Source organism: Aegilops tauschii, chromosome 1, assembly GCF_002575655.3.
Source record: "Aegilops tauschii subsp. strangulata cultivar AL8/78 chromosome 1, Aet v6.0, whole genome shotgun sequence".
Classification (NCBI taxonomy): Eukaryota; Viridiplantae; Streptophyta; class Magnoliopsida; order Poales; family Poaceae; genus Aegilops; species Aegilops tauschii.
Window position 1 is genome coordinate 33,557,509 of NC_053035.3, and position 16,342 is coordinate 33,573,850.

Sequence of the window (16,342 nt, forward strand, 5' to 3'; positions counted from 1 at the left end):
TTTTTTTTGCGCCGCGTGCAAAAGAAAACGCGCGTGCGCGACATATGTTTAGCACATTTTATTATTTTGCACGTTTACGGTAAGTTTTAGCTCGCTGCTCATCATTCACGCGTGTAGCGGCGGCAAGCGTGTTCTGAAAGGGGTCGAAACCATGGTAAATAGGCACTGGTGCGGTTGAACCGAGGTAAAACTCGTCTCTACTAGAGCGGGAGCGGCCAAAGGAATGTGCAATCGTGTGTGTAGTGGAGCTGGGAGGGGCAAGCATAAGGGACGAAGACGGGGGTAACATGTCGGATGCGATCATACCAGCACTAAAGCACCTGATCCCATCAGAACTCCGAAGTTAAGCGTGCTTGGGCGAGAGTAGTACTAGGATGGGTGACCTCCTGCGAAGTCCTCGTGTTGCATTCCGTTTTTAATTTTTTTTTGCGCCGCGTGCAATGCAAAACGCACGTGCGCGACATATGTTTAGCACGTTTTATTATTTTGCACGTTTACGGTAAGTTTTAGCTCGCTGCTCATCATTCACGCGTCTAGCGGCGGCAAGCGTGTTCTGAAAGGGGTCGAAACCATGGTAAATAGGCACTAGTGCGGTTGAACCGTGGTAAAACTCGTCTCCGTAGTAGAGCGGGAGCGGCCAAAGGAATGTGCAATCGTGTGTGTAGTGGAGCTGGGAGGGGCAAGCATAAGGGACGAAGACGGGGGTAACATGTCGGATGCGATCATACCAGCACTAAAGCACCGGATCCCATCAGAACTCTGAAGTTAAGCGTGCTTAGGCGAGAGTAGTACTAGGATTTGTGACCTCCTGGGAAGTCCTCGTGTTGCATTCCCTTTTTAATTTGTTTTGCGCCGCGTGCAAAACAAAACGCACGTGCGCGACATATGTTTAGCACGTTTTATTATTTTGCACGTTTACGGTAAGTTTTAGCTCGCTGCTCATTATTCACGCGTCTAGCGGCGGCAAGCGTGTTCTGAAAGGGGTCGAAACCATGGTAAATAGGCACTGGTGCGGTTGAACCGTGGTAAAACTCGTCTGCGTAGTTGAGCGGGAGTGGCCAAAGGAATGTGCAATCGTGTGTGTAGTGGAGCTAGGAGGGGCAACATAAGGGACGAAGACGGGGGTAACATGTCGGATGCGACCATACCAGCACTAAAGCACCGGATCCCATCAGAACTCCGGAGTTAAGCGTGCTTGGGCGAGAGTAGTACTAGGATGGGTGACCTTCTGGGAAGTCCTTGTGTTGCATTCCGTTTTTATTTTTTTTTTGCGCCGCGTGCAAAGCAAAACGCACGTGCGCGACATATGTTTAGCACGTTTTATTATTTTGCACGTTTACGGTAAGTTTTAGCTCGCTGCTCATCATTCACGCGCTAGCGGCGGCAAGCGTGTTCTGAAAGGGGTCGAAACCATGGTAAATAGGCACTGGTGCGGTTGAACCATGGTACAACTCGTCTCCGTAGTTGAGCGGGAGCGGCCAGAGAAATGTGCAATCGTGTGTGTAGTGGATCTGGGAGGGCAAGCATAAGGGACGAAGCCGGGGGTAACATGTCGGATGCGATCATACCAGCACTAAAGCACCGGATCCCATCAGAACTAAGAAGTTAAGCGTGCTTGGGCGAGAGTAGTACTAGGATGGGTGACCTCCTGGGAAGTCCTCGTGTTGCATTCCCTTTTTAATTTTTTTTGCGCCGCGTGCAAAACAAAACGCGCGTGCGCGACATATGTTTAGCACGTTTTATTATTTTGCACGTTTACGGTAAGTTTTAGCTCGCTGCTCATTATTCACGCGTCTAGCGGCGGCAAGCGTGTTCTGAAAGGGGTCGAAACCATGGTAAATAGGCACTGGTGCGGTTGAACCGTGGTAAAACTCGTCTCCGTAGTTGAGCGGGAGGCCAAAGGAATGTGCAATCGTGTGTGTAGTGGAGCTGGGAGGGGCAAGCATAAGGGACGAAGACGGGGGTAACATGTCGGAAGCGATCATACCAGCACTAAAGCACCGGATCCCATCAGAACTCCGAAGCTAAGCGTGCTTGGGCGAGAGTAGTACTAGGATGGGTGACCTCTTGGGAAGTCCTCGTGTTGCATTCCCTTTTTAATTTTTTTGCGCCGCGTGCAAAACAAAACGCACGAGCGCGACGTATGTTTAGCACGTTTTATTATTTTGCACGTTTACGGTAAGTTTTAGCTCGCTGCTCATTATTCACGCGTCTAGCGGCGGCAAGCGTGTTCTGAAAGGGCTCGAAACCATGGTAAATAGGCACTGGTGCGGTTGAACCGTGGTAAAACTCGTCTCCGTAGTTGAGCGGGAGCGGCCAAAGGAATGTGCAATCGTGTGTGTAGTGGAGCTGGGAGGGGCAAGCATAAGGGACGAAGACGTGGGGTAACATGTTGGATGCGATCATACCAGCACAAAAGCACCGGATCCCATCAGAACTTCGAAGTTAAGCGTGCTTGGGCGAGAGTAGTACTAGGATGGGTGACCTCCTGGGAAGTCCTCGTGTTGCATTCCCTTTTTAAATTTTTTTGCGCCGCGTGCAAAACAAAACGCACGAGCGCGACGTATATTTAGCACGTTTACGGTAAGTTTTAGCTCGCTGCTCATTATTCACGCGTCTAGCGGCGGCAAGCGTGTTCTGAAAGGGGTCGAAACCATGGTAAATAGGCACTGGTGCGGTTGAACCGTGGTAAAACTCGGCTCCGTAGTTGAGCGGGAGCGGCCAAAGGAATGTGCAATCGTGTGTGTAGTGAAGCTGGGAGGGGCAAGCATAAGGGTCGAAGACGGGGGTAACATGTCGGATGCAATCATACCAGCACAAAAGCACCGGATCCCATCAGAACTCCGAAGTTAAGCGTGCTTGGCGAGAGTAGTACTAGGATGGGTGACCTGCTGGGAAGTCTTTGTGTTGCATTCCCTTTTTAATTTTTTTTGCGCCGCGTGCAAAACAAAACGCACGAGCGCGACGTATGTTTAGCACGTTTTATTATTTTGCACGTTTACGGTAAGTTTTAGCTCGCTGCTCATTATTCACGCGTCTAGCGGCGGCAAGCGTGTTCTGAAAGGGGTCGAAACCATGGTAAATAGGCACTGGTGCGGTTGAACCGTGGTAAAACTCGTCTCCGTAGTTGAGCAGGAGCGGCCAAAGGAATGTGCAATCGTGTGTGTAGTGGAGCTGGGAGGGGCAAGCATAAGGGACGAAGACGGGGGTAACATGTCGGATGCGATCATACCAGCACTAAAGCACCGGATCCCATCAGAACTCCGAAGTTAAGCGTACTTGGGCGAGAGTAGTACTAGGATGGGTGACCTCCTGGGAAGTTCTCGTGTTGCATTCCCTTTTTAATTTTTTTTGCGCCGCGTGCAAAACAAAACGCACGTACGCGACAATGTTTAGCACGTTTTATTATTTTGCACGTTTACGGTAAGTTTTAGCTCGCTGCTCATCATTCACGCGTCTAGCGGCGGCAAGCGTGTTCTGAAAGGGTCGAAACCATGGTAAATAGGCACTGGTGCGGTTGAACCGTGGTAAAACTCGTCTCCGTAGTTGAGCGGGAGCGGCTAGAGGAATGTGCAATCGTGTGTGTAGTGGATCTGGGAGGGGCAAGCATAAGGGACGAAGACGGGGGTAACATGTTGGATGCGATCATACCAGCACTAAAGCACCGGATCCCATCAGAACTCCGAAGTTAAGCGTGCTTGGGCGAGAGTAGTACTAGGATGGGTGACCTCCTGGAAAGTCCTTGTGTTGCGTTCCCTTTTTAATTTTTTTGCGCCGCGTGCAAAACAAAACGCACGTGCGCGACATATGTTTAGCACGTTTTATTATTTTGCACGTTTACGGTAAGTTTTAGCTCGCTGCTCATTATTCACGCGTCTAGCGGCGGCAAGCGTGTTTTGAAAGGGGTCGAAACCATGGTAAATAGGCACTGGTGCGGTTGAACCGTGGTAAAACTCGTCTAGCGGCGGCAAGCGTGTTTTGAAAGGGGTCGAAACCATGGTAAATAGGCATTGGTGCGGTTGAACCGTGGTAAAACTCGTCTCCGTAGTTGAGCGGGAGCGGCCAAAGGAATGTGCAATCGTGTGTGTAGTGCAGCTGGGAGGGGCCAGCATAAGGGACGAAGACGGGGATAACATGTCCGATGCGATCATAGCAGCACTAAAGCACCGGATCCCATCAGAACTCCGAAGTTAAGCGTGCTTGGGCGAGAGTAGTACTAGGATGGGTGACCTCCTGGGAAGTCCTCGTGTTGCATTCCCTTTTTAAATTTTTTTGCGCCGCGTGCAAAAGAAAACGCGCGTGCGCGACATATGTTTAGCACATTTTATTATTTTGCACGTTTACGGTAAGTTTTAGCTCGCTGCTCATCATTCACGCGTCTAGCGGCGGCAATCGTGTTCTGAAAGGGTCGAAACCATGGTAAATAGGCACTGGTGCGGTTGAACCGTGGTAAAACTCGTCTCCGTAGTTGAGCGGGAGCGGCCAAAGGAATGTGCAATCGTGTGTGTAGTGGAGCTGGGAGGGGCAAGCATAAGGGACGAAGACGGGGGTAACATGTCGGATGCGATCATACCAGCACTAAAGCACCGGATCCCATCAGAACTCCGAAGTTAAGCGTGCTTGGGCGAGAGTAGTACTAGGATGGGTGACCTCCTGGGAAGTCCTCGTGTTGCATTCCCTTTTTAATTTTTTTTGCGCCGCGTGCAAAAGAAAACGCGCGTGCGCGACATATGTTAGCACATTTTATTATTTTGCACGTTTACGGTAAGTTTTAGCTCGCTGCTCATCATTCACGCGTGTAGCGGCGGCAAGCGTGTTCTGAAAGGGGTCGAAACCATGGTAAATAGGCACTGGTGCGGTTGAACCGAGGTAAAACTCGTCTCCGTAGTTGAGCGGGAGCGGCCAAAGGAATGTGCAATCGTGTGTGTAGTGGAGCTGGGAGGGGCAAGCATAAGGGACGAAGACGGGGGTAACATGTCGGATGCGATCATACCAGCACTAAAGCACCGGATCCCATCAGAACTCCGAAGTTAAGCGTGCTTGGGCGAGAGTAGTACTAGGATTTGTGACCTCCTGGGAAGTCCTCGTGTTGCATTCCCTTTTTAATTTTTTTTTGCGCCGCGTGCAAAACAAAACGCACGTGCGCGACATATGTTTAGCACGTTTTATTATTTTGCACGTTTACGGTAAGTTTTAGCTCGCTGATCATTATTCACGCGTCTAGCGGCGGCAAGCGTGTTCTGAAAGGGGTCGAAAGCATGGTAAATAGGCACTGGTGCGGTTGAACCGTGGTAAAACTCGTCTCCATAGTTGAGCGGGAGCGGCCAAAGGAATGTGCAATCGTGTGTGTAGTGGAGCTGGGAGGGGCAAGCATAAGGGACGAAGACGGGGGTAACATGTCGGATGCGATCTTACCAGCACTAAAGCACCTGATCCCATCAGAACTCTGAAGTTAAGCGTGCTTGGGCGAGAGTAGTACTAGGATGGGTGACCTCCTGGGAAGTCCTCGTGTTGCATTCCCTTTTTAAATTTTTTTGCGCCGCGTGCAAAACAAAACGCACGAGCGCGACGTATATTTAGCACGTTTACGGTAAGTTTTAGCTCGCTGCTCATTATTCACGCGTCTAGCGGCGGCAAGCGTGTTCTGAAAGGGGTCGAAACCATGGTAAATAGGCACTGGTGCGGTTGAACCGTGGTAAAACTCAGCTCCGTAGTTGAGCGGGAGCGGCCAAAGGAATGTGCAATCGTGTGTGTAGTGAAGCTGGGAGGGGCAAGCATAAGGGACGAAGACGGGGGTAACATGTCGGATGCGATCATACCAGCGCAAAAGCACCGGATCCCATCAGAACTCCGAAGTTAAGCGTCCTTGGGCGAGAGTAGTACTAGGATGGGTGACCTGCTGGGAAGTCTTTGTGTTGCATTCCCCTTTTAATTTTTTTTGCGCCGCGTGCAAAACAAAACGCACGAGCGCGACGTATGTTTAGCACGTTTTATTATTTTGCACGTTTACGGTAACTTTTAGCTCGCTGCTCATTATTCACGCGTCTAGCGGCGGCAAGCGTGTTCTGAAAGGGGTCGAAACCATGGTAAATAGGCACTGGTGCGGTTGAACCGTGGTAAAACTCGTCTCCGTAGTTGAGCGGGAGCGGCCAAAGGAATGTGCAATCGTGTGTGTAGTGGAGCTGGGAGGGGCAAGCATAAGGGACGAAGACGGGGGTAACATGTTGGATGCAATCATATCAGCACTAAAGCACCGGATCCGATCAGAACTCCGAAGTTAAGCGTGCTTGGGCGAGAGTAGTACTAGGATGGGTGACCTCCTGGGAAGTCCTCGTGTTGCATTCCCTTTTTAATTTTTTTTGCGCCGCGTGCAAAACAAAACGCACGAGCGCGACGTATATTTAGCACGTTTACGGTAAGTTTTAGCTCGCTGCTCATTATTCACGCGTCTAGCGGCGGCAAGCGTGTTCTGAAAGGGGTCGAAACCATGGTAAATAGGCGCTGGTGCGGTTGAACCGTGGTAAAACTCGTCTCCGTAGTGGAGCGGGAGCGGCCAGAGGAATGTGCAATCGTGTGTGTAGTGGAGCTGGGAGGGGCAAGCATAAGGGACGAAGACGGGGGTAACATGTCGGATGCGATCATACCAGCACTAAAGCGCCGGATCCCATCAGACCTCTGAAGTTAAGCGTGCTTGGGCGAGAGTAGTACTAGGATGGGTGACCTCCTGGGAAGTCCTTGTGTTGCATTCCCTTTTTAATTTTTTTTGCGCCGCGTGCAAAACAAAACGCACGTACGCGACATATGTTTAGCACGTTTTATTATTTTGCACGTTTACGGTAAGTTTTAGCTCGCTGCTCATCATTCACGCGTCTAGCGGCGGCAAGCGTGTTCTGAAAGGGGTCGAAACCATGGTAAATAGGCACTGGTGCGGTTGAACCGTGGTAAAACTCGTCTCCGTAGTTGAGCGGGAGCGGCTAGAGGAATGTGCAATCGTGTGTGTAGTGGATCTGGGAGGGGCAAGCATAAGGGACGAAGACGGGGGTAACATGTCGGATGCGATCATACCAGCACTAAAGCACCGGATCCCATCAGAACTCCGAAGTTAAGCGTGCTTGGGCGAGAGTAGTACTAGGATTTGTGACCTCCTGGGAAGTCCTCGTGTTGCATTCCCTTTTTAATTTTTTTTTGCGCCGCGTGCAAAACAAAACGCACGTGCGCGACATATGTTTAGCACGTTTTATTATTTTGCACGTTTACGGTAAGTTTTAGCTCGCTGATCATTATTCACGCGTCTAGCGGCGGCAAGCGTGTTCTGAAAGGGGTCGAAAGCATGGTAAATAGGCACTGGTGCGGTTGAACCGTGGTAAAACTCGTCTCCATAGTTGAGCGGGAGCGGCCAAAGGAATGTGCAATCGTGTGTGTAGTGGAGCTGGGAGGGGCAAGCATAAGGGACGAAGACGGGGGTAACATGTCGGATGCGATCTTACCAGCACTAAAGCACCTGATCCCATCAGAACTCTGAAGTTAAGCGTGCTTGGGCGAGAGTAGTACTAGGATGGGTGACCTCCTGGGAAGTCCTCGTGTTGCATTCCCTTTTTAAATTTTTTTGCGCCGCGTGCAAAACAAAACGCACGAGCGCGACGTATATTTAGCACGTTTACGGTAAGTTTTAGCTCGCTGCTCATTATTCACGCGTCTAGCGGCGGCAAGCGTGTTCTGAAAGGGGTCGAAACCATGGTAAATAGGCACTGGTGCGGTTGAACCGTGGTAAAACTCAGCTCCGTAGTTGAGCGGGAGCGGCCAAAGGAATGTGCAATCGTGTGTGTAGTGAAGCTGGGAGGGGCAAGCATAAGGGACGAAGACGGGGGTAACATGTCGGATGCGATCATACCAGCGCAAAAGCACCGGATCCCATCAGAACTCCGAAGTTAAGCGTCCTTGGGCGAGAGTAGTACTAGGATGGGTGACCTGCTGGGAAGTCTTTGTGTTGCATTCCCCTTTTAATTTTTTTTGCGCCGCGTGCAAAACAAAACGCACGAGCGCGACGTATGTTTAGCACGTTTACGGTAAGTTTTAGCTCGCTGCTCATTATTCACGCGTCTAGCGGCGGCAAGCGTGTTCTGAAAGGGGTCGAAACCATGGTAAATAGGCACTGGTGCGGTTGAACCGTGGTAAAACTCGTCTCCGTAGTTGAGCGGGAGCGGCCAAAGGAATGTGCAATCGTGTGTGTAGTGGAGCTGGGAGGGGCAAGCATAAGGGACGAAGACGGGGGTAACATGTTGGATGCAATCATATCAGCACTAAAGCACCGGATCCGATCAGAACTCCGAAGTTAAGCGTGCTTGGGCGAGAGTAGTACTAGGATGGGTGACCTCCTGGGAAGTCCTCGTGTTGCATTCCCTTTTTAATTTTTTTTGCGCCGCGTGCAAAACAAAACGCACGAGCGCGACGTATATTTAGCACGTTTACGGTAAGTTTTAGCTCGCTGCTCATTATTCACGCGTCTAGCGGCGGCAAGCGTGTTCTGAAAGGGGTCGAAACCATGGTAAATAGGCGCTGGTGCGGTTGAACCGTGGTAAAACTCGTCTCCGTAGTGGAGCGGGAGCGGCCAGAGGAATGTGCAATCGTGTGTGTAGTGGAGCTGGGAGGGGCAAGCATAAGGGACGAAGACGGGGGTAACATGTCGGATGCGATCATACCAGCACTAAAGCACCGGATCCCATCAGATCTCTGAAGTTAAGCGTGCTTGGGCGAGAGTAGTACTAGGATGGGTGACCTCCTGGGAAGTCCTTGTGTTGCATTCCCTTTTTAATTTTTTTTGCGCCGCGTGCAAAACAAAACGCACGTACGCGACATATGTTTAGCACGTTTTATTATTTTGCACGTTTACGGTAAGTTTTAGCTCGCTGCTCATCATTCACGCGTCTAGCGGCGGCAAGCGTGTTCTGAAAGGGGTCGAAACCATGGTAAATAGGCACTGGTGCGGTTGAACCGTGGTAAAACTCGTCTCCGTAGTTGAGCGGGAGCGGCTAGAGGAATGTGCAATCGTGTGTGTAGTGGATCTGGGAGGGGCAAGCATAAGGGACGAAGACGGGGGTAACATGTCAGATGCGATCATACCAGCACTAAAGCACCGGATCCCATCAGAACTCCGAAGTTAAGCTTGCTTGGGCGAGAGTAGTACTAGGATTTGTGACCTCCTGGGAAGTCCTCGTGTTGCATTCCCTTTTTAATTTTTTTTGCGCCGCGTGCAAATCAAAACGCGCGTGCGCGACATATGTTTAGCACGTTTTATTATTTTGCACGTTTACGGTAAGTTTTAGCTCGCTGCTCATTATTCACGCGTCTAGCGGCGGCAAGCGTGTTCTGAAAGGGGTCGAAAGCATGGTAAATAGGCACTGGTGCGGTTGAACCGTGGTAAAACTCGTCTCCATAGTTGAGCGGGAGCGGCCAAAGGAATGTGCAATCGTGTGTGTAGTGGAGCTGGGAGGGGCAAGCATAAGGGACGAAGACGGGGGTAACATGTCGGATGCGATCTTACCAGCACTAAAGCACCTGATCTCATCAGAACTCCGAAGTTAAGCGTGCTTGGGCGAGAGTAGTACTAGGATTTGTGACCTCCTGGGAAGTCCTCGTGTTGCATTCCCTTTTTAATTTCTTTTGCGCCGCGTGCAAAACAAAACGCACGTGCGCGACATATGTTTAGCACGTTTTATTATTTTGGACGTTTACGGTAAGTTTTAGCTCGCTGCTCATTATTCACGCGTCTAGCGGCGGCAAGCGTGTTCTGAAAGGGGTCGAAAGCATGGTAAATAGGCACTGGTGCGGTTGAACCGTGGTAAAACTCGTCTCCGTAGTTGAGCGGGAGCGGCCAAAGTATTGTGCAATCGTGTGTGTAGTGGAGCTGGGAGGGGCAACATAAGGGACGAAGACGGGGGTAACATGTGGGATGCGACCATACCAGCACTAAAGCACCGCATCCCATCAGAACTCTGGAGTTAAGCGTGCTTGGGCGAGAGTAGTACTAGGATGGGTGACCTCCTGGGATGTCCTCGTGTTGCTTTCCGTTTTTAATTTTTTTTTTGCGCCGCGTGCAATGCAAAACGCACGTGCGCGACATATGTTTAGCACGTTTTATTATTTTGCACGTTTACGGTAAGTTTTAGCTCGCTGCTCATTATTCACGCGTCTAGCGGCGGCAAGCGTGTTCTGAAAGGGGTCGAAACCATGGTAAATAGGCACTGGTGCGGTTGAACCGTGGTAAAACTCGTCTCCGTAGTTGAGCGGGAGCGGCCAAAGGAATGTGCAATCGTGTGTGTATTGGAGCTGGGAGGGGCAAGCATAAGAGACGAAGACGGGGGTAACATGTCGGATGCGATCATACCAGCACTAAAGCACCGGATCCCATCAGAACTCCGAAGTTAAGCGTGCTTGGGCGAGAGTAGTACTAGGATTTGTGACCTCCTGGGAAGTCCTCGTGTTGCATTCCCTTTTTAATTTGTTTTGCGCCGCGTGCAAAACAAAACGCACGTGCGCGACATATATTTAGCACGTTTTATTATTTTGGACGTTTACGGTAAGTTTTAGCTCGCTGCTCATCATTCACGCGTCTAGCGGCGGCAAGCGTGTTCTGAAAGGGGTCGAAACCATGGTAAATAGGCACTGGTGCGGTTGAACCGTGGTAAAACTCGTCTCCGTAGTTGAGCGGGAGCGGCCAAAGTATTGTGCAATCGTGTGTGTAGTGGAGCTGGGAGGGGCAACATAAGGGACGAAGACGGGGGTAACATGTCGGATGCGACCATACCAGCACTAAAGCACCGCATCCCATCAGAACTCTGGAGTTAAGCGTGCTTGGGCGAGAGTAGTACTAGGATGGGTGACCTCCTGGGAAGTCCTCGTGTTGCTTTCCGTTTTTATTTTTTTTGCGCCGCGTGCAATGCAAAACGCACGTGCGCGACATATGTTTAGCACGTTTTATTATTTTGCATGTTTACGGTAAGGTTTAGCTCGCTGCTCATCATTCACGCGTCTAGCGGCGGCAAGCGTGTTCTGAAAGGGGTCGAAACCATGGTAAATAGGCACTGGTGCGGTTGAACCGTGGTAAAACTCGTCTGCGTAGTTGAGCGGGAGCGGCCAAAGGAATGTGCAATCGTGTGTGTAGTGGAGCTGGGAGGGGCAACATAAGGGACGAAGACGGGGGTAACATGTCGGATGCGACCATACCAGCACTAAAGCACCGGATCCCGTCAGAACTCCGGAGTTCAGCGTGCTTGGGCGAGAGTAGTACTAGGATTTGTGACCTCCTGGGAAGTCCTCGTGTTGCATTCCCTTTTTAATTTGTTTTGCGCCGCGTGCAAAACAAAACGCACGTGCGCGACATATGTTAAGCACGTTTTATTATTTTGCACGTTTACGGTAAGTTTTAGCTCGCTGCTCATCATTCACGCGTGTAGCGGCGGCAAGCATGTTCTGAAAGGGGTCGAAACCATGGTAAATAGGCACTGGTGCGGTTGAACCGTGGTAAAACTCGTCTGCGTAGTTGAGCGGGAGCGGCCAAAGGAATGTGCAATCGTGTGTGTAGTGGAGCTGGGAGGGGCAACATAAGGGACGAAGACGGGGGTAACATGTCGGATGCGACCATACCAGCACTAAAGCACCGGATCCCGTCAGAACTCCGGAGTTCAGCGTGCTTGCGCGAGAGTAGTACTAGGATGGGTGACCTCCTGGGAAGTCCTTGTGTTGCATTCCGTTTTTAATTTTTTTTTGCGCCGCGTGCAAAGCAAAAGGCACGTGCGCGACATATGTTTAGCACGTTTTATTATTTTGCACGTTTACGGTAAGTTTTAGCTCGCTGCTCATCATTCACGCGTCTAGCGGCGGCAAGCGTGTTCTGAAAGGGGTCGAAACCATGGTAAATAGGCACTGGTGCGGTTGAACCGTGGTAAAACTCGTCTCCGTAGTTGAGCGGGAGCGGCCAGAGGAATGTGCAATCGTGTGTGTAGTGGATCTGGGAGGGACAAGCATAAGGGACGAAGCCGGGGGTAACATGTCGGATGCGATCATGCCAGCACTAAAGCACCGGATCCCATCAGAACTAAGAAGTTAAGCGTGCTTGGGCGAGAGTAGTACTAGGATGGGTGACCTGCTGGGAAGTCTTTGTGTTGCATTCCCTTTTTAATTTTTTTTGCGCCGCGTGCAAAACAAAACGCGCGTGCGCGACATATGTTTAGCACGTTTTATTATTTTGCACGTTTACGGTAAGTTTTAGCTCGCTGCTCATTATTCACGCGTCTAGCGGCGGCAAGCGTGTTATGAAAGGGGTCGAAACCATGGTAAATAGGCACTGGTGCGGTTGAACCGTGGTAAAACTCGTCTCCGTAGTTGAGCGGGAGGCCAAAGGAATGTGCAATCGTGTGTGTAGTGGAGCTGGGAGGGGCAAGCATAAGGGACGAAGACGGGGGTAACATGTCGGAAGCGATCATACCAGCACTAAAGCACCGGATCCCGTCAGAACTCCGAAGCTAAGCGTGCTTGGGCGAGAGTAGTACTAGGATGGGTGACCTCCTGGGAAGTCCTCGTGTTGCATTACCTTTTTAATTTTTTTTGCGCCGCGTGCAAAACAAAACGCACGAGCGCGACGTATGTTTAGCACGTTTACGGTAAGTTTTAGCTCGCTGCTCATTATTCACGGGTCTAGCGGCGGCAAGCGTGTTCTGAAAGGGGTCGAAACCATGGTAAATAGGCACTAGTGCGGTTGAACTGTGGTAAAACTCGTCTCCGTAGTTGAGCGGGAGCGGCCAAAGGAATGTGCAATCGTGTGTGTAGTGGAGCTGGGAGGGGCAAGCATAAGGGACGAAGACGGGGGTAACATGTTGGATGCGATCATACCAGCACAAAAGCACCGGATCCCATTAGAACTCCGAAGTTAAGCGTGGTTGGGCGAGAGTAGTACTAGGATGGGTGACCTCCTGGGAAGTCCTCGTGTTGCATTCCCTTTTTAAATTTTTTTGCGCCGCGTGCAAAACAAAACGCACGAGCGCGACGTATATTTAGCACGTTTACGGTAAGTTTTAGCTCGCTGCTCATTATTCACGCGTCTAGCGGCGGCAAGCGTCTTCTGAAAGGGGTCGAAACCATGGTAAATAGGCGCTGGTGCGGTTGAACCGTGGTAAAACTCGTCTCCGTAGTGGAGCGGGAGCGGCCAGAGGAATGTGCAATCGTGTGTGTAGTGGAGCTGGGAGGGGCAAGCATAAGGGACGAAGACGGGGGTAACATGTCGGATGCGATCATACCAGCACTAAAGCACCGGATCCCATCAGAACTCCGAAGTTAAGCTTGCTTGGGCGAGAGTAGTACTAGGATTTGTGACCTCCTGGGAAGTCCTCGTGTTGCATTCCCTTTTTAATTTTTTTTGCGCCGCGTGCAAATCAAAACGCGCGTGCGCGACATATGTTTAGCACGTTTTATTATTTTGCACGTTTACGGTAAGTTTTAGCTCGCTGCTCATTATTCACGCGTCTAGCGGCGGCAAGCGTGTTCTGAAAGGGGTCGAAAGCATGGTAAATAGGCACTGGTGCGGTTGAACCGTGGTAAAACTCGTCTCCATAGTTGAGCGGGAGCGGCCAAAGGAATGTGCAATCGTGTGTGTAGTGGAGCTGGGAGGAGCAAGCATAAGGGACGAAGACGGGGGTAACAGGTCGGATGCGATCTTACCAGCACTAAAGCACCTGATCTCATCAGAACTCCGAAGTTAAGCGTGCTTGGGCGAGAGTAGTACTTGGATGGGTGACCTCCTGGGATGTCCTCGTGTTGCATTCCCTTTTTAATTTTTTTTGCGCCGCGTGCAAAAGAAAACGCACGTGCGCGACATATGTTTACCACGTTTTATTATTTTGCACGTTTACGGTAAGTTTTAGCTCGCTGCTCATCATTTACGCGTCTAGCGGCGGCAAGCGTGTTCTGAAAGGGGTCGAAACCATGGTAAATAGGCACTGGTGCGGTTGAACCGTGGTAAAACTCGTCTCCGTAGTTGAGCGGGAGCGGCCAAAGGAATGTGCAATCGTGTGTGTATTGGAGCTGGGAGGGGCAAGCATAAGGGACGAAGACGGGGGTAACATGTCGGATGCGATCATACCAGCACTAAAGCACCGGATCCCATCAGAACTCCGAAGTTAAGCGTGCTTGGGCGAGAGTAGTACTAGGATTTGTGACCTCCTGGGAAGTCCTCGTGTTGCATTCCCTTTTTAATTTGTTTTGCGCCGCGTGCAAAACAAAACGCGCGTGCGCGACATATGTTTAGCACGTTTTATTATTTTGCACGTTTACGGTAAGTTTTAGCTCGCTGCTCATTATTCACGCGTCTAGCGGCGGCAAGCGTGTTATGAAAGGGGTCGAAACCATGGTAAATAGGCACTGGTGCGGTTGAACCGTGGTAAAACTCGTCTCCGTAGTTGAGCGGGAGGCCAAAGGAATGTGCAATCGTGTGTGTAGTGGAGCTGGGAGGGGCAAGCATAAGGGACGAAGACGGGGGTAACATGTCGGATGCGACCATACCAGCACTAAAGCACCGCATCCGATCAGAACTCTGGAGTTACGCGTGCTTGGGCGAGAATAGTACTAGGATGGGTGACCTCCTGGGAAGTCCTCGTGTTGCATTCCGTTTTTAATTTTTTTTTGCGCCGCGTGCAATGCAAAACGCACGTGCGCGACATATGTTTAGCACGTTTTATTATTTTGCACGTTTACGGTAAGTTTTAGCTCGCTGCTCATTATTCACGCGTCTAGCGGCGGCAAGCGTGTTATGAAAGGGGTCGAAACCATGGTAAATAGGCACTGGTGCGGTTGAACCGTGGTAAAACTCGTCTCCGTAGTTGAGCGGGAGGCCAAAGGAATGTGCAATCGTGTGTGTAGTGGAGCTGGGAGGGGCAAGCATAAGGGACGAAGACGGGGGTAACATGTCGGATGCGACCATACCAGCACTAAAGCACCGCATCCCATCAGAACTCTGGAGTTAAGCGTGCTTGGGCGAGAATAGTACTAGGATGGGTGACCTCCTGGGAAGTCCTCGTGTTGCATTCCGTTTTTAATTTTTTTTTGCGCCGCGTGCAATGCAAAATGCACGTGCGCGACATATGTTTAGCACGTTTTATTATTTTGCACGTTTACGGTAAGGTTTAGCTCGCTGCTCATCATTCACGCGTCTAGCGGCGGCAAGCGTGTTCTGAAAGGGGTCGAAACCATGGTAAATAGGCACTGGTGCGGTTGAACCGTGGTAAAACTCGTCTGCGTAGTTGAGCGGGAGCGGCCAAAGGAATGTGCAATCGTGTGTGTAGTGGAGCTGGGAGGGGCAACATAAGGGACGAAGACGGGGGTAACATGTCGGATGCGACCATACCAGCACTAAAGCACCGCATCCCATCAGAACTAAGAAGTTAAGCGTGCTTGGGCGAGAGTAGTACTAGGATGGGTGACCTGCTGGGAAGTCTTTGTGTTGCATTCCCTTTTTAATTTTTTTTGCGCCGCGTGCAAAACAAAACGCGCGTGCGCGACATATGTTTAGCACGTTTTATTATTTTGCACGTTTACGGTAAGTTTTAGCTCGCTGCTCATTATTCACGCGTCTAGCGGCGGCAAGCGTGTTATGAAAGGGGTCGAAACCATGGTAAATAGGCACTGGTGCGGTTGAACCGTGGTAAAACTCGTCTCCGTAGTTGAGCGGGAGGCCAAAGGAATGTGCAATCGTGTGTGTAGTGGAGCTGGGAGGGGCAAGCATAAGGGACGAAGACGGGGGTAACATGTCGGAAGCGATCATACCAGCACTAAAGCACCGGATCCCGTCAGAACTCCGAAGCTAAGCGTGCTTGGGCGAGAGTAGTACTAGGATGGGTGACCTCCTGGGAAGTCCTCGTGTTGCATTACCTTTTTAATTTTTTTTGCGCCGCGTGCAAAACAAAACGCACGAGCGCGACGTATGTTTAGCACGTTTACGGTAAGTTTTAGCTCGCTGCTCATTATTCACGGGTCTAGCGGCGGCAAGCGTGTTCTGAAAGGGGTCGAAACCATGGTAAATAGGCACTAGTGCGGTTGAACCGTGGTAAAACTCGTCTCCGTAGTTGAGCGGGAGCGGCCAAAGGAATGTGCAATCGTGTGTGTAGTGGAGCTGGGAGGGGCAAGCATAAGGGACGAAGACGGGGGTAACATGTTGGATGCGATCATACCAGCACAAAAGCACTGGATCCCATTAGAACTCCGAAGTTAAGCGTGGTTGGGCGAGAGTAGTACTAGGATGGGTGACCTCCTGGGAAGTCCTCGTGTTGCATTCCCTTTTTAAATTTTTTTGCGC

At 50.8% G+C, this 16,342-nt stretch overlaps 39 non-coding genes across 39 annotated transcripts; all 39 read left to right on the top strand.

Annotated features, from left to right (window-relative positions):
* Nucleotides 1-292: 292 nt before the first annotated feature.
* Nucleotides 293-411, top strand: LOC141039648 (5S ribosomal RNA). The gene has a single exon (XR_012200578.1). It is a non-coding gene; the product is annotated as a 5S ribosomal RNA (ribosomal RNA).
* Nucleotides 412-714: 303 nt separating this feature from the next.
* On the top strand, nt 715-833 carry LOC141040095 (5S ribosomal RNA). Its single transcript, XR_012201026.1, has one exon. It is a non-coding gene; the product is annotated as a 5S ribosomal RNA (ribosomal RNA).
* A 301-nt stretch (nt 834-1,134) lies between these two features.
* Nucleotides 1,135-1,253, top strand: LOC141039479 (5S ribosomal RNA). Its single transcript, XR_012200408.1, has one exon. It is a non-coding gene; the product is annotated as a 5S ribosomal RNA (ribosomal RNA).
* Nucleotides 1,254-1,554: 301 nt separating this feature from the next.
* On the top strand, nt 1,555-1,673 carry LOC141039894 (5S ribosomal RNA). Its single transcript, XR_012200827.1, has one exon. It is a non-coding gene; the product is annotated as a 5S ribosomal RNA (ribosomal RNA).
* Nucleotides 1,674-1,973: 300 nt separating this feature from the next.
* LOC141039444 (5S ribosomal RNA) lies at nt 1,974-2,092 on the top strand. Its single transcript, XR_012200373.1, has one exon. It is a non-coding gene; the product is annotated as a 5S ribosomal RNA (ribosomal RNA).
* A 302-nt stretch (nt 2,093-2,394) lies between these two features.
* On the top strand, nt 2,395-2,513 carry LOC141039510 (5S ribosomal RNA). The gene has a single exon (XR_012200439.1). It is a non-coding gene; the product is annotated as a 5S ribosomal RNA (ribosomal RNA).
* A 285-nt stretch (nt 2,514-2,798) lies between these two features.
* On the top strand, nt 2,799-2,916 carry LOC141040079 (5S ribosomal RNA). The gene has a single exon (XR_012201010.1). It is a non-coding gene; the product is annotated as a 5S ribosomal RNA (ribosomal RNA).
* Nucleotides 2,917-3,218: 302 nt separating this feature from the next.
* Nucleotides 3,219-3,337, top strand: LOC141039348 (5S ribosomal RNA). Its single transcript, XR_012200277.1, has one exon. It is a non-coding gene; the product is annotated as a 5S ribosomal RNA (ribosomal RNA).
* A 300-nt stretch (nt 3,338-3,637) lies between these two features.
* On the top strand, nt 3,638-3,756 carry LOC141039670 (5S ribosomal RNA). The gene has a single exon (XR_012200600.1). It is a non-coding gene; the product is annotated as a 5S ribosomal RNA (ribosomal RNA).
* A 383-nt stretch (nt 3,757-4,139) lies between these two features.
* LOC141039799 (5S ribosomal RNA) lies at nt 4,140-4,258 on the top strand. The gene has a single exon (XR_012200732.1). It is a non-coding gene; the product is annotated as a 5S ribosomal RNA (ribosomal RNA).
* Nucleotides 4,259-4,559: 301 nt separating this feature from the next.
* On the top strand, nt 4,560-4,678 carry LOC141040373 (5S ribosomal RNA). The gene has a single exon (XR_012201276.1). It is a non-coding gene; the product is annotated as a 5S ribosomal RNA (ribosomal RNA).
* Nucleotides 4,679-4,979: 301 nt separating this feature from the next.
* On the top strand, nt 4,980-5,098 carry LOC141039936 (5S ribosomal RNA). The gene has a single exon (XR_012200869.1). It is a non-coding gene; the product is annotated as a 5S ribosomal RNA (ribosomal RNA).
* A 303-nt stretch (nt 5,099-5,401) lies between these two features.
* Nucleotides 5,402-5,520, top strand: LOC141039625 (5S ribosomal RNA). The gene has a single exon (XR_012200555.1). It is a non-coding gene; the product is annotated as a 5S ribosomal RNA (ribosomal RNA).
* Nucleotides 5,521-5,805: 285 nt separating this feature from the next.
* On the top strand, nt 5,806-5,924 carry LOC141040046 (5S ribosomal RNA). Its single transcript, XR_012200977.1, has one exon. It is a non-coding gene; the product is annotated as a 5S ribosomal RNA (ribosomal RNA).
* A 302-nt stretch (nt 5,925-6,226) lies between these two features.
* On the top strand, nt 6,227-6,345 carry LOC141039704 (5S ribosomal RNA). The gene has a single exon (XR_012200636.1). It is a non-coding gene; the product is annotated as a 5S ribosomal RNA (ribosomal RNA).
* A 285-nt stretch (nt 6,346-6,630) lies between these two features.
* LOC141039761 (5S ribosomal RNA) lies at nt 6,631-6,749 on the top strand. The gene has a single exon (XR_012200693.1). It is a non-coding gene; the product is annotated as a 5S ribosomal RNA (ribosomal RNA).
* A 302-nt stretch (nt 6,750-7,051) lies between these two features.
* On the top strand, nt 7,052-7,170 carry LOC141039937 (5S ribosomal RNA). The gene has a single exon (XR_012200870.1). It is a non-coding gene; the product is annotated as a 5S ribosomal RNA (ribosomal RNA).
* Nucleotides 7,171-7,473: 303 nt separating this feature from the next.
* Nucleotides 7,474-7,592, top strand: LOC141039627 (5S ribosomal RNA). Its single transcript, XR_012200557.1, has one exon. It is a non-coding gene; the product is annotated as a 5S ribosomal RNA (ribosomal RNA).
* Nucleotides 7,593-7,877: 285 nt separating this feature from the next.
* On the top strand, nt 7,878-7,996 carry LOC141040047 (5S ribosomal RNA). The gene has a single exon (XR_012200978.1). It is a non-coding gene; the product is annotated as a 5S ribosomal RNA (ribosomal RNA).
* Nucleotides 7,997-8,281: 285 nt separating this feature from the next.
* LOC141039705 (5S ribosomal RNA) lies at nt 8,282-8,400 on the top strand. The gene has a single exon (XR_012200637.1). It is a non-coding gene; the product is annotated as a 5S ribosomal RNA (ribosomal RNA).
* A 285-nt stretch (nt 8,401-8,685) lies between these two features.
* On the top strand, nt 8,686-8,804 carry LOC141039554 (5S ribosomal RNA). Its single transcript, XR_012200483.1, has one exon. It is a non-coding gene; the product is annotated as a 5S ribosomal RNA (ribosomal RNA).
* A 302-nt stretch (nt 8,805-9,106) lies between these two features.
* On the top strand, nt 9,107-9,225 carry LOC141040096 (5S ribosomal RNA). Its single transcript, XR_012201027.1, has one exon. It is a non-coding gene; the product is annotated as a 5S ribosomal RNA (ribosomal RNA).
* Nucleotides 9,226-9,527: 302 nt separating this feature from the next.
* On the top strand, nt 9,528-9,646 carry LOC141040111 (5S ribosomal RNA). The gene has a single exon (XR_012201041.1). It is a non-coding gene; the product is annotated as a 5S ribosomal RNA (ribosomal RNA).
* A 301-nt stretch (nt 9,647-9,947) lies between these two features.
* LOC141040102 (5S ribosomal RNA) lies at nt 9,948-10,066 on the top strand. The gene has a single exon (XR_012201033.1). It is a non-coding gene; the product is annotated as a 5S ribosomal RNA (ribosomal RNA).
* A 304-nt stretch (nt 10,067-10,370) lies between these two features.
* Nucleotides 10,371-10,489, top strand: LOC141039938 (5S ribosomal RNA). The gene has a single exon (XR_012200871.1). It is a non-coding gene; the product is annotated as a 5S ribosomal RNA (ribosomal RNA).
* Nucleotides 10,490-10,790: 301 nt separating this feature from the next.
* LOC141040035 (5S ribosomal RNA) lies at nt 10,791-10,909 on the top strand. The gene has a single exon (XR_012200966.1). It is a non-coding gene; the product is annotated as a 5S ribosomal RNA (ribosomal RNA).
* Nucleotides 10,910-11,209: 300 nt separating this feature from the next.
* LOC141040099 (5S ribosomal RNA) lies at nt 11,210-11,328 on the top strand. The gene has a single exon (XR_012201030.1). It is a non-coding gene; the product is annotated as a 5S ribosomal RNA (ribosomal RNA).
* A 301-nt stretch (nt 11,329-11,629) lies between these two features.
* Nucleotides 11,630-11,748, top strand: LOC141040060 (5S ribosomal RNA). The gene has a single exon (XR_012200990.1). It is a non-coding gene; the product is annotated as a 5S ribosomal RNA (ribosomal RNA).
* Nucleotides 11,749-12,051: 303 nt separating this feature from the next.
* LOC141040106 (5S ribosomal RNA) lies at nt 12,052-12,170 on the top strand. The gene has a single exon (XR_012201036.1). It is a non-coding gene; the product is annotated as a 5S ribosomal RNA (ribosomal RNA).
* A 300-nt stretch (nt 12,171-12,470) lies between these two features.
* Nucleotides 12,471-12,589, top strand: LOC141039723 (5S ribosomal RNA). The gene has a single exon (XR_012200655.1). It is a non-coding gene; the product is annotated as a 5S ribosomal RNA (ribosomal RNA).
* A 285-nt stretch (nt 12,590-12,874) lies between these two features.
* Nucleotides 12,875-12,993, top strand: LOC141039762 (5S ribosomal RNA). Its single transcript, XR_012200694.1, has one exon. It is a non-coding gene; the product is annotated as a 5S ribosomal RNA (ribosomal RNA).
* Nucleotides 12,994-13,278: 285 nt separating this feature from the next.
* On the top strand, nt 13,279-13,397 carry LOC141040067 (5S ribosomal RNA). Its single transcript, XR_012200997.1, has one exon. It is a non-coding gene; the product is annotated as a 5S ribosomal RNA (ribosomal RNA).
* Nucleotides 13,398-13,699: 302 nt separating this feature from the next.
* Nucleotides 13,700-13,818, top strand: LOC141040059 (5S ribosomal RNA). The gene has a single exon (XR_012200989.1). It is a non-coding gene; the product is annotated as a 5S ribosomal RNA (ribosomal RNA).
* Nucleotides 13,819-14,120: 302 nt separating this feature from the next.
* Nucleotides 14,121-14,239, top strand: LOC141039939 (5S ribosomal RNA). The gene has a single exon (XR_012200872.1). It is a non-coding gene; the product is annotated as a 5S ribosomal RNA (ribosomal RNA).
* Nucleotides 14,240-14,539: 300 nt separating this feature from the next.
* Nucleotides 14,540-14,658, top strand: LOC141040117 (5S ribosomal RNA). The gene has a single exon (XR_012201046.1). It is a non-coding gene; the product is annotated as a 5S ribosomal RNA (ribosomal RNA).
* Nucleotides 14,659-14,959: 301 nt separating this feature from the next.
* On the top strand, nt 14,960-15,078 carry LOC141039979 (5S ribosomal RNA). The gene has a single exon (XR_012200912.1). It is a non-coding gene; the product is annotated as a 5S ribosomal RNA (ribosomal RNA).
* A 302-nt stretch (nt 15,079-15,380) lies between these two features.
* On the top strand, nt 15,381-15,499 carry LOC141040085 (5S ribosomal RNA). The gene has a single exon (XR_012201016.1). It is a non-coding gene; the product is annotated as a 5S ribosomal RNA (ribosomal RNA).
* A 300-nt stretch (nt 15,500-15,799) lies between these two features.
* On the top strand, nt 15,800-15,918 carry LOC141039725 (5S ribosomal RNA). The gene has a single exon (XR_012200656.1). It is a non-coding gene; the product is annotated as a 5S ribosomal RNA (ribosomal RNA).
* Nucleotides 15,919-16,203: 285 nt separating this feature from the next.
* On the top strand, nt 16,204-16,322 carry LOC141039880 (5S ribosomal RNA). Its single transcript, XR_012200813.1, has one exon. It is a non-coding gene; the product is annotated as a 5S ribosomal RNA (ribosomal RNA).
* Nucleotides 16,323-16,342: the final 20 nt, after the last annotated feature.